The sequence below is a fragment of the Aquila chrysaetos genome, chromosome 19, assembly GCF_900496995.4.
Source record: "Aquila chrysaetos chrysaetos chromosome 19, bAquChr1.4, whole genome shotgun sequence".
In the NCBI taxonomy this organism is placed as follows: Eukaryota; Metazoa; Chordata; class Aves; order Accipitriformes; family Accipitridae; genus Aquila; species Aquila chrysaetos.
The window spans coordinates 24,096,262-24,109,627 of record NC_044022.1 but is presented as its reverse complement, the minus strand read 5'-3'; the positions used below and the strand labels follow the sequence as shown (position 1 = coordinate 24,109,627).

Genomic DNA, 13,366 nt, shown 5'->3' with positions numbered 1-13,366 from the left:
CAGAAGCCACATTCACTCTTCCCCAACAGTTAACATTTTTCTGTGTATTCAGAGATCCTTATTACAGACCTTTCCATTCCTGGTAGCATGACTCTCTGGTGTGCTGTTCCCAGGATCCCCTCTAGAGCCCTTTTTATAGTTGGGAATTACATTGGCAGCTCCCCAGTCCTCTGGCACAGCGTCCGTCTGTAGTGATAAATTATACAGCTTGGCCAGCAGTTCTGCAGTTTCACATTCAAGTTCCTCGGGACTCTTGGTTGAACACCATCCAGCTCTGGTGACTTATTAACATCTAATTTATCTATTTGGCCTAATTTTTCCTTTTGTATTTATCTCAAATTAGTTTCTCCAATCTATTGACTACAAAAAATGCACTTCGTGTGGGAATGTCCCCAATACCTTCAGCAGTTGAGACTTGATATTCTTTGTTATCACTTTATCAGCTCCCAAGTAACCTTTTTACACCCTTGTCATCAAGCACTCCGCAAGGTAGTCTAATCCTAATGGATTATATCCTAATGTATACAATATTCATGTCCTAATGGATATAAAAAGCAAAGTCTTAACATCTCAGAGGAGCGCTCCCAAGACAGACTGTTTCGCCTACCCGCTGTCCCTGCTCTCCCCCCTCATACCAACATGTGCCCTGGCACCGCTGTCACCCTGCCTTTCCTTCCTGGTGGAGGTTTCAGATACCACAAAGAGATCAGTGAGATTAAACTGTGTCACCATGGTAGCCAGCTCTGCTTTAACACAGGGTGGAGATCCAAGCACTAACAAGGCAAGTTTGGGACAGGAGCTATCGGGGCCTAACCTGGGGTTTCTGTCTGGGCTCCTCCTGATTGGGAAGGCTGGCACAAAAGGAAAGTAACTCTTGTGCAATGTAATGGCACTGATAGATGCCAGGCAACCTGAGGTGCAAATAACTGCAGATTTAAATGTTTCACCCTGGCTGAAGTACTAAAGCAGGCACCTTCCTTGCTGCCACACAAAGTGTTTCTGTTCCTCACCAGCACGTCCCAGTAACACTCACAAGTTCAATGAAAATGCTCGTTTCGGATAAGGCTGTGTGTGAAGGTACCTGCCTGCACAGGCAATTGCAGAGTGGAGACTGAAACAGTTTCCTCCTTCCACACCCTCCATTCCTTGGCATTTATACCCTTCTGGAGCCCATAAACAGTCCTGCCCTCCTCCTCATTTTATAAAAACTACACAAGTATATAGCTCTTTTATCTTCCTTTTGCGTCAATCCCTCCAGCCCCAAAGTCATTTCTGTTACTTTCCTTCAATTTCCTCCTGTTTATCTGCTAGAAAGTAACAAGGATCAAAGGCAGCAATTACTTCAGAAAAAAAATCCCCCCACCCCTCACACTGATTAGCAACATCAGACCCAATTTTCAGAAAGATATTTAAGAGTTTTTAAAAATACTTTACCAGCTTAGGTGCCAAATCCCAACAGTTTCCGAGGGAATCAAGCGCCCACGCGCTTTCTGTATTCCCACTAGATGCCTACCCACATCTTTTAGTATGTAACCACATGAAACACTCTACTTTTGTTCTCAAGGTTAGGCTCTCTAAGTGCTTCTAAGACAGTCCCTGAATGTTCCCACTCAAACCCAAAGGCTACACAACTCTGAGAGTTGTGTTCCCAGGTTAGAAAAAAAAAAAAAAAAAAAAAAAAAAAGAAAGGAAAAGAGAAGAAAAGAAAGAAAAAAAAACCCACAACTTTTTTTTGTTCCTTCATGCCCAGCAGACCTTACCGAATACCTGCTGTACAGTTCCTGATTACATGAAAGTTTCTCATCTTGTTTTCATCTTGACTATGAATTCTGAGGCACAAATATTGCTGCAGTCTTTCTGTACAGATTTCAGCATATTCAGAGATAAAGCAACACTATGCTATATCAGAAATGTGCTTTCCTGTTCCTCCCTCTGCCTACTGATTCTGTGTTTGCCCTTTACACCTGCATGACAGAAGAAAGCACATTACTTCTCCAGCATAGCTGTGTCTTATGCTCACTGTGAGCCTTTATGGGCAGTGTTTAGGTGGAAGGTGACAAGGAATCTCAGCACCTCCGTGAATAAGCCCCCAAACATTTCTGCAAGAGATGACTCCTGCACTATAGCACTTTGACTATGAACTGAAGGACTGCAAGGTAGAAAGGGAACAGCAAAACAGTAGGATTATTTAATAATGTTTGTGTGACTGGAAACAGCATTAGCTACTTAATTCTGCCTTGGATTAAAACTATAGTTCCAGCTGGACACCAACAAGAAGTTCGGGTCCAGTTTATAACCTGCTGGGGGAAATGTCCTTTCCATTCTGAATCATCTTTTCAAGATTACAGGAATATATGTAACACTTACAAGACACAAGACATTATGCAGGCAGGTGACGGGAAAATCCCAAAAGTGCTCTGCTGTGCTAACAAATGAGCCCACTAGGCAAACATAGAAGTCCCTACAGCATGCCAGGGATTACAAGCATTATGCTTCCACACCAAATCAAATGAGGATCCAGAACAACACAACAGCAGGAGTGAGGAGAAATACGTGATCCACATGTGGTTTTCTGTCAGGCACTCTCTCCCAAATACATTTATTAAAGACAGAGAACCAGTTAGAGAGAAGTCAAAATCCATTTTGTACCAAGGACTTTCAAATATGGAGCATAAGCAGGTCCAGCAGGAGCTGACTGGGCAGGCGCTAGAGGTTCAGAAAGCTTGCTGACAGAGGAAGGCAAGAACAAAATAACCAAAATAAAAAGCTATATACAGCGGGTACCACAATGACAGACATCTTTCAAGAGTAAAAAGGCACTTACTTGTGAACGACCCTGAAAAGCCACCAGATCTAGCCATGTGTCTTACAGTCCTTACATCCAGGTTTCAAACCTACAGACAGCTCCGGGATCTTTAATACTACACCACAGCTACATTCACTCATATTGCTCTGTTAAGTTTTCTGCCAGCTCAGCTCATAGGCAAGCACTGAAAGGGAAAAGCACCCTTGCCTTTGGATGGCTGCGTGCCATGGTGAGCTCAGCTGTGTCAAGCTTCACCCCTGATGGCAGCCTCCAAAAACACTCAAGTGAAGAGCACGCTCCCAGCTGGTGGAGAGAGAACCCTCCTGTCCTTTCATCACGCATTCAGTCTCCAAGAAAATGCAAGTTCAGAATTATACTTTTAACATTAATTTTGAGTTGACCACATCAAAAGGAAAACAGCTGCCAACAGCCACATCCTTGCTTTATAGTTTTGTGATCCAGGGGGAGGGCTGGTTTTTGGAAAAAAAAAGCAAACACAAGCTTTTCATCTGTTAGTCAAGAAGAATGCGAAGTCAACCACAGACTCTTTCCTTCCAAATTTGTAGTTAGTTCATTAGGAATTTAGGATCAGAGCCCTCACAGAGAGGTCAAATGGTCTTTATGCTGAAACTAGCACAGGTTATGCTTTATACAGCAGCCTTTCACCGCTCACCCCATTCACATCCCAGTGTAAAGAAAAACAGCTCTCACAAGAGCCCCGCCGCAGAAGGGAAACACATGAATTCATGAGAAAGGAGGATGACAGACCACAAAGATGACACATGCCTATCCTATTGGATTTCAGATGATTTACCTACAGCTACAGGAAGCGCAGATGGAACAGAATCTCCAGACTTCAAAAACAAACACAACTTTGCCACACATTGGATGAGATCACCTTATTGAAGTCACTGCTGCTCAGTACTGAGCCACAGTAACAGGGTGGGATTCAAAGAGCAACAGAACATCATCAGATACGCAAGGCATCTGCTGTAATACTAAACTTAAAGCTTGATGACAGGAACAGGTATGATGTTAAGAGCAGAAAGCCACTTGCTGCTCAGGTGAGATTCCTTTAACCTCCATGACCATTACCTTCTGAACTGCACACTTAGGCATTTAATGCTGCCGCATGTCAGCATGTGACGAAACGTTTTTGAAACAAACAAAAAAAGCCCACATAAGCACTGTCGGTGGCATTTGGACTGGGTCCCAGGATGAATAAAGTATTGGATCAGAAGGCAAGAAAAGCTCTTGCAGGATGTACCTACTATTAGAAAGGATTGGCTCTTAAAAAAAGCAAAGGGCATCTAAAATAAAATTGATGATGTGAATTAAACAAAGAAAAAACCACACATGATCCTGATGATCTCCTAATGAGCTGCAGGAGGTAAAAGAAATCAAGCTGAGATCATTTCAACATTGGCGTTTTTTTAAAGTAGCCAATAACTTTAAAAGAAGACATTGCACACAAGAAAAGACATTTTTGGTTGGACCAAGTAAATAACTAAATTCTTACAAATATTGGCCAGCTCATCACTTCTCAATGTTTTTCTTCTGCAATTCAAGGACTCATTTCAGAGAGACACAGAACAAATGAAAAAGCTGGCACTCAGAATTCTACAGGGAAGAGGTAATGAGATTTCTGATCATTTAACCTGCCCTTGCCGCCTTTTCCTGCCCTGTCCCCCCAAACCCTCTCTTCACCATGAGTAAATTGGAGACAAGTCTGGGAGGGGGGACTGTTAATATGAGCTGGCAGGACGCTGTTTCAGCAAGTATAACTTTCATGTGAAAGCTAGAAGTCTTGCTATGACAGTGCAGTGAGTCACTTGATGACAAGTCATTGAGGCATTTAGATACTGTTTTTGAATTCTAACAAATGACACTGTTTTGCCTTGTCTAACTGAAGGATGTGCCTTTATTGAACCTAGAATTCAAACACCGCCTGTGACCGTCTGCCTCCATTTAAAGACAGCCTACACAGAAAGATATACTGGTTGTGTTCTACTTTCTAGCTTTCAGGAGAGCCCTGAAGAAATCTTGACTTTTTGTGCTTTTTCTTCTTGAAGAAAAGTCCTGCTTTTGCCATTCGCAGCCCTACCCTCACCTCCTCAGCCTTTCTAAATGAAATCTGCACATTTAAATATTTCCAGATACCTCATCAGCAAAACTGCCTGCTTGATAGAGGAAGGCAATGAGTCTAGGGTTTCTTCCCCTATCCAGTCTTCATCCTCCACCCAAGCCCTGAAGAGGCTGCTTCTTACTGGGGTGGAGGACAAAATATTTTACCTCCCTACTGCTCATCTGTGTTTGCCCAGTATCTTCAGGATCACAGATGTACGAGGACTCGTGGCCAGGGAAAGTAAAGATAGGTGGGAGATGAACAATGTTTCTGTAGGAAGGCAAAAGAAAAACAAACAAACAAGGCTTTAAAAGATATAAGTAAGGAATGGAGACAGAGAAAAGAAACCAAACAAAACAGGAAGAATATAAAAGTTAGTTCCTACATACACACTGCAAGTTAGGTTTAGTATGATTGTCAGGGCTCCCAGATATGGAAAGAGAGGCACGAGTCTGACATTGGAGGTTACAGCTTCATCAAGATAAAGTGTCAGTTTAATTTTGTTCATACTCTTCAAAATCTGGTTTAGGAACATAAGCAAGGGATTAAAGCAGACCTGGAAAAGTAGTTCTAGTCCCACTCTTTCAGATTCTTTTGGCACTGGCCTGGTAGTGGATGAGACTCCTGCTGCTTTTTGTGAATTTTGTACAGCCTTTTTAATAATTTTCTCTGCTACCAAGGGAGTCAAAATTGCATAGAAGAATTTGTAAGACACTCAAATGTAAGAGACTGCAATTTTTACCAGACACCTTATTAGCAAGACATACAGGCTGACGCAACAACAAGAAATTTGATGAGCCAGAAATTAAAAGACAGATTTTTTTATTAGATCAACATAACTGTGATACAATACTTGTTGCTGGTGCTGCAGTTCCCTCTCCTTCCTCCTCCCACAACTTCTCTGGCTTTCTGTAAGGCTACTCAGTGAAGATTTCAGTGATTTTGGAGAAGTAAGTTATAATGTTAATAACTTACTGTTAACATGCAGTAGATACCTTCACTTCCCCCCCCCCAAAATCAGGAACTGGAGGCTCAAACCAAAGCCTCTGTGTGCTTAAATCCTATTATTTAAGCCTTCAAGGCACACTTGGATGAAATTCTGTCATTTCTCTCTACAGATAGGAGTGGGAGAAGTCTCTTTTGTATGACATAGATTTTTGCATAGCTTTCACATCTCCAGAATCTTGGAGCTTAACAGAAAGCATCAAACACCTTAACACACACCCACAACATGCATACATTTTACCAAAGAACCTTACCAATTACTTTGATTATCAGAAAGTGGATGGTTTTGATGAAGGGCTATGCGGCATTATCACTGTTCATTTCTATGCCACTCCTTTGAGTTCAGCTTCCCAAGCTTTTCCGTTATCATCTGCAATTTGCTGCGATTGCGATGCCAGAGAAGCAACGCTGAAACTGAACTTGCATCTTATTCCAAAGTGGGACTGCAGACAAGCACAATGGCAGGGCAAAACAGGGATGTGAACTACAAGCTTGTGGTTAACGTTTTGTGGTTAAACAGGAGAGTTAGCTCTCCTGGGCAGTGTGGCAAGAAAATTCAATCAAGCTTCTGTGGAAAAAAGAATTAGCAGTGACCACATCCATGAGAAGTGCCATCCGCTTAACAAACATTCCAGGTTCTTCATTTTACATCTTTATCTTCCTCCAGCCTCCCTCTTGCATGGAAACTGAGTATTCCTAGAGCAATTTCTCATTTCAGCAAGAAGTGCCATGAGTCAAGTGGCTCAAACCCTCTCAAGCAAATCCTTTATTACAGATATTATTTAACAAAATACAATACTTAGTAAAGCATAGAGATTCATGTTGGAAATCCAGCTTTAAGTCATTTAAGGTTCCACAAGGCAATTAGATCAGTAGGTTGAAAAATCACATTTCCTGTATTATGGAGGCCATATACATATTTCTGAAGAATTAGGAAAAATGTGACACTTTTCCTTTTTATGAACCTATGTTCCATTTCATGAACTTGTTCCTTGGGTTCCTGAGCTTAAATCAAAGGGTTTCCCCGTATGTGCTTTGTTTTGACACAGATTTGTCTGATTTGCTAAAAATTAGCCAGTATGTTAATATCTGCCTTTTAATTTTTGAGCCTAACCACAGTGACATTAGCCCAATCATCCACTAATTTGGACCACTCTCAATTAAAGCAACTTTTTAGTACATCATAGTTTGACCACATCTTCCAGTCTATTAAAAACAATGGCCTATTAAAAACAATGTTTTGCTAATAAAACACAGACAAGCTTGGGGTCCACTAAGAGTTAACAAATTCTGTGGTTTGCAAAGGAAAACGACATTAAAATTTGTCTTGAGTGAGGTATTCCTGAAAGGATAAGGACATATAAATTGTTCTATTTCCAGAAGAACTGCAAAATGTAATGGGAGTTTTATAATTGAGTGTCTTATTAATTTTAATGAACTAATCAATACTGCATTTCAAATCCTGATGTGTCCGTTTGCTGCTAATTCCTTTTTGTGCTGTGCACTCCCTGGTCTTTGCAGCTGTTACCTGACTGTTAAATCTACCTTCTATTATGAAGGGACACCAGAGTTCAGACTCAGGTGAGCAGTTTAATGAAACAGAAAAGCAAAGCCGGGCCTTCCCCGCCCCTCTACCTCAACACACGCTGGGGTTACAGAGCTCAGTAACGGCCTCAAACACATGCTGCACCTTACACAGAGGTTAGCACAGGGCCTTGAGCTGAAATGAATCTAACAGCCTCAGTAACATAGACAGGATTGGGAAAGGGGGGGTGGAATATTCCTCCCTTCTGCTGCTGAAGAAAATCAGCTTTTCCTTCATCCCAAACAAGTCTGAACTATGGAGGCACATGAATTCTACATTCAGCAGTGACTTCTAGCCTCTCCAAAGCATGACTGAAATAAGACATTCTTGAAATACCTACTAAAGGCAAATGATAGATTCATCCTGGCACAAAGCCTTTAAGTTGAACTTGTTGCTGAAACTGTGTAATGTTCACTTACAGATAGCTGGGGAAATGAAATCCAAGTTTTACAAAAGGAAATCACTTCTCTACTCTTTCGACAGAGGAGTTTGGGTTAAGTGGCCAAGCCACTCATATTTTAAGATCAGCAGAGAATGTGCATTTGAGAATATGTAGGTGCAGAAAATAATCTATATTGGAAATTCTTTACGCTAAAGAAGTGATAAGGTATTTCACATTACATTGAGCTTTCCATATGTAGATGAGGATAAAAACCACATGAAGCAAGCCACCAGTTCAAATAAAAATATTTCTCACTCCAGCTCCTATTTCATGAATAGAACATAAGCCCTGAGAAATGGGCTTCATCTTGTAAGAGAGGCATCATCTAAAATAGTTGTGTGTCACTTACAGTCATTAAGAGAATTGATAGTTCAAAGCCCTCCTGATGCTTAGAGAAAGTAACTCAAAGTCCCAAAGTGGTGCTGTGACACCTTAGCAAGCCAGTGTGTCAAACTGTGACCTAACCTTTTTGTATTTGATTTTCCTTCTCTCTCTGCTGCCATCTCTAAAGTCATCAAATGCCATCAGCTGTAAGCCATGGACAGACACACTGTAACTACATGCATCAAGCTCCAAAGAGCAGGAGACAATGTCTTAAGGTAAACTTGGACGACTCCTCCCACCCCAAAAAACACACACAATATGAATAGTAATTATTTTCCTCCCCCATTCTCCGTTTAGATTACAGGTATGGACTGACATTATGGAAAGAGGAGAACAAAAGGCATGAAACAAGGCTTTACGCCCCACTTGCATGCAGCATGTACTTGCCACTTGACTTTCTTGTAGTCCCACAGATATGGGCCGACCTAGATCAAGGAGATGTTTGCAGCTAGATGTCACATACTTCAAGGCGGTCACAATATATTATGCATATTGCCTCTCACATGGTAATTAGGATCACAAAGGGCTACTGTAGGAGAAATTATTTCTTTTCAGAAAGTACATTCGGTTACTACTGCCATCTTCCGATTTGGCCTGATTTTCACAAATTAAGACCTTTCTTCTATCGTATTAACTCTTTTTTATCCTCCTTTTTTTAAACCTAAGATGATAAAAGGACGTCTGATTTGCCACCACTTCACTGATTCTAGACAGGAAGTAGGAAATAGAATGACTTTAAGACAGTTATATCAGCTTAAGAGCAAAATAAACTAGCTATATAGCAGGTCCAAAGAGCACAGACTGCAAAAAGGAAAGAAAACATGGAAGGAAAGTTATTGTTTAACCTGCATCTCAGACTAGACACAAGAGTTAGAGAAAGGCCATCGTTACCTATACAACTGGAAGCTTGAACACTTAGATTGCCAGTGTGAACAGCTATTCTAGAGTCTAAACAATTCACCAGAAGTATATTACTACATAAACCAGAACTGAATACTTCCACTTTTTCTTCAAATTCCCCTGGAAATGCACTTAATCGGATGGCTTTTTTGTTTCCCCTTCCCCCACCCCAACAAACAAGTGCTAAAATGAAGGGAACTCATGAAAGCTACGCTACTATGGTGCTTTTGCCAGTGGATTTGTTAGCAATGCTGCCTGCCTGCATCCCCACAGTGAGAGGAGTAAGTGAAACTCCTCTCAGCTACCTGCTGCCACGTACAACACAATGCATGGGAGATAGAGGAGACCAGGGTGACTACAAAGAGGAATCAGCATTTTTAGAGTGCCACTCTGACCTATTTTAAAAGGCCTACTGGAGGACGATACATACCACATCCTAAAAGGGCCTTTTCCTCTCTACTGATCATACTGGGAGCCTGGGGAGACTTGTTCAGCTCTGAGCATCCACGTTTTTATCAAGTGAATCCCATGACGGGCCCTGAAACTGTGACACGCACCCCACTGCCATGTGCTGAAAAGGAGACAGAGCGTGGGAGGGAGGACCCAAGACTCCCCTCTACAGATCTGAGGATGTGCCTGAGGAGGGACAGGACAAAAGTAAGCTTCCTGCCTTGCACAAATCCAGGAGCAGTCATCACCAGTGGCAGCATTGAGTGTTACCCCTCACAGCCATAACGTCCACACCTACACGTGCCGTGCACAGCTGTGCCCAAGTTCAGGAATTTCAAGCTTAGACTTAAGTTTGAGTAAAAACCTGGTTAGCATAAGCAGCGTCAGACATTTTTAAGCTATTCATTCCTAAAGAGCATCACATGCCTTATGCTCAGAAGGGAAGAACTGATCACAGTGACTTATGTGCTACATGAGTGAGCGTCTGCTGACAGTCCCAGTTCTGCTGCCACCAAAGGGAATGGACCCAGCCTTCCCATCTCTGGGAACAGGGGTGCAAAGCAGTTCCTCCCAGGTGAGAGCTGTGCAAGTGCATAGAAGAGTCACACACTAGACAAATTATTTTCTCCATAAGAGCAGGCCCTCAGTATCAAGCAGAACATGTCTACATTCTCCCCAGTTCCGACACAGGCCAAGACATGAGGCTGAGAAAATTAGTTCAGCTCCTTGCCCGGCATAGAAAAAGGCTCTTTCACACAATACAATTCTTTTGCCTTCCCACAGAGGTAAAAAGCCAACAAGAAATATTCTTGTACCTGTCAAAGGGCTAACGATTGACTAGGCTTTAAAGAAATATGACTTTCGTTTTTAGTTGCCTGGTTTCAGTCTGTTTCTTGTACCTCCTCACAAAGAGTGGGCAGATCCTTTACAAAGTCTACTTGCTTCTGTTATCTGCTGTTGACGGGATGAACTGTAAACCCAGATCACTTTAAGGGTGGAGCTCTGTATCATTTCTGTATTTTGCTACTGAGAAAAGCCTATTTCAGCTCTAGGTGGTTCTGTACGCTCTTAAGAATATAGAGGAACTGGACTATAACAACTAGCTTTTGAAATTACAAAACTTCCCACGCCAAGGAAGCGAGACAGGCACACAAAAGAGAGAAGGAAGGGAAGAAGCCACACTGCAGTTCATTCCCATTTAAAAAAAAAAAAAAAAAACAAAAAAACCAAAACCAAACCAAAACACTAGTTAGTAAACTAGGTGAAATTCATGCACTTGCAGTCAAAGTTGAGAGAAAAGGTCTGCACAGACCTGAAAAAGGATACACAAGAATCAGCAGTAATCAAACAGTCCTTTGACCTCTTGGGCAAAAAGAGCTAGCATCAGTTTTTAATCCAGTGCAAGCAACGCAGTCAGAAACACAATAAACAAGCAATGTATTTTCACTTGTGGAAGTTATGCTGGACTTGTCACACATTTCTTCCAATATCCCCATGATGCACAGAAAAGCATGAACCAAAAGCCTTACATTTCCCTACTCTTTTTTTCTGAGCAACATCCAGAGCACATAATATTCCCTAAAACCAGTCAAAGCATTCCCGCTGTCATGCTACAAGAGCATTTTCCTCCTCAATTTTATTTTCGGCTTTCATTTCCAAGTCAAAGAATGGTAGTTATGTCATCCCATTTAAAGAAGCTGGTCCCTCCCCACAGCACTCAGAAAGGCTAAATACCCACCCAGCTTATCAGTCTCCAGTCTTAAACTCCAGCTTTGTTATACAGTATAGCTAAGAATAAATTCTGTCCCGTGGCACAAGACAGGGGCAGTCCATAGTTAAACAGATTCAATAATTTAGACAAATTTAAATTTCCACCATACCTTCTGTTCTCTGTGCAGAGATGAGCTTCACTTCTCTGACTTATCCACAGAAAACACACAGGGAAAAGCAATTTCTAAGCATCCAGCAGACACACACACACAAACTGTTCCACAAGGAGGAGTTTCTGCAGCCTTATCCTAAAAAGCTGTGAGCAAGATTAACACACCCACAGTAAGAGATGTTAGAGCAGCAAACGGGAAGATGCTCCCTGCTTTGCCAGGTAATGTGTGCAACACCAGGAAACTCCAGGTATGGAGAAGGGGGAGGTAGTTCAGTGAAAGGCATCCATGAGTCACTGTACAAAGAGTAATAGCAAGCAAAGAGAACAAACACTCTTCCATCTGTGCCCGACACAGCCATTTCAGCCAACTACAATACCCGCTTTCACTTTTAAAAGCTTGGCTAACAAAATAGCCTTTACAGTTGTTCTTACATATATATATATATATCTCTCATACTTAATCACCGCATAAAGTACATGCCTTATAGCCGGTAACAGGTCCCCAGCAAACAGCCAGGTTTTGACATCTATTTATAAACCCTGTTCCTGAAGAAAAACTCCTGGAAGTACTGTCGGAATAAGGATCAAGTAATGCTCAGCAGGAGCAGATGCACCATGACACACACGGATGGAACCAGCTACTCCCAACAATCATGAATTTTAAGCTCTCTGGATAACAAAAGCAGCAGGAACAGAGATTGCAGGCATGGGAGAGCTGTGGATTGGGGCATTTCCATGCACAGTGGAAGAGAGAAGCGCTACTGCCCCTGAGGGCTCGTCCTGCTGGTGCTGCCTCTCCTTCGGGCTCCCCGGAGCATTCAACAGCACCTAGGGGTGCCACCCATCTCACGATGTCCCTTCACTGCCACCCGCTCCCCAGGCAGAAGCCCCTGCTTTGAGCAGGAGGCTGGACTACAGACCTCCCGAAGTCCCTTCCAATCTGAATTATCCCACGACCCTAAGTTCAGCTTTGCTTTTAAGTAGTTTAATAGCAAAAAGCCGCCGTTTCACATACACACACACGATCCCACCTCTCCATCCCCGCACACCAGCCACACAAAGCCCGGGGCTGCATCACCCCATCGCCCAGCAAGAGTCCAGCTCCTCAATTCTTTGTGTTTGCCCAGAGCACCCGCCCCTCCAGCCAAAGCCAGGACGGGGTGCTCAGCAGAAACTCTGGGCTGAGCCCCGAGTCCCACCCCAACCTCTGCACCGGGACCCCAAGCATGCGGCCCCAAACGGCTCCCCGCTTGCAAAGCCCGGGGGCTGAAGGCAACTCCCTTTGTTAAACGAATGAGCCGGGGAGGCAGGAGGGGGGAGGCAGAGAGCCAGGCTCGGTACCCCCCTCCTAAAAGAAAAGAAAGAAAAAAAAAAAGAAGAAGAAGAAAAGACCCTGCCGCTCAAGCCCTTTGCAAACTTCCCGGCTACAAAAGAACACGCGAGGAAATCCCCTTCCCCGGCCCGGCGGGACTCACCTTCCGCCCGCCGCAAGGTGCTGCCCAGCTCTCCGCCCGCCCTGCCCGCTCCCCACGCCGCCCTCCAGCCGCCCCTATTGTCGGCCCGGCACCGCCTCCCTTCACCCTCCCCGCCTTGCCGCAGCCATTGGCTCCGGGGGGGCCCGCCCCGCCGCCCCCCTGCCGTCAAGGTGGGCAGCCGGGCACGGCGGGGCAGAAGCCGGGGAGAGGGGCAGGACCTTCCCGCTTCGTTGCGGGGGGGGGGAGCCTCCGCTGGGGCGCAGCACCGCAGCCGAGTGGCCCCGGGTGAGAAGTTTTAGGGGGGGTGGTACC

At 43.6% G+C, this 13,366-nt stretch overlaps 1 protein-coding gene across 7 annotated transcripts in view; it reads right to left on the bottom strand.

Moving 5' to 3' along the window:
* The window catches only part of PAK1 (p21 (RAC1) activated kinase 1), a 76,580-nt gene extending 63,460 nt beyond the window's left edge, over window positions 1-13,120 (bottom strand). The window contains exon 1 of one of the 7 annotated variants that reach the window (XM_030042852.1): window positions 13,055-13,120. The gene's annotated coding sequence lies outside the window, so the exon portion shown is untranslated. Of the gene's footprint in view, window positions 1-2,824; window positions 2,978-11,577; window positions 11,743-13,054 lie in introns of those variants that run through there. The other 6 variants (XM_030042857.1, XM_030042858.2, XM_030042854.1 and 3 more) reach the window with 6 other exon arrangements.
* Between the last annotated feature and the right edge of the window lie 246 nt (window positions 13,121-13,366).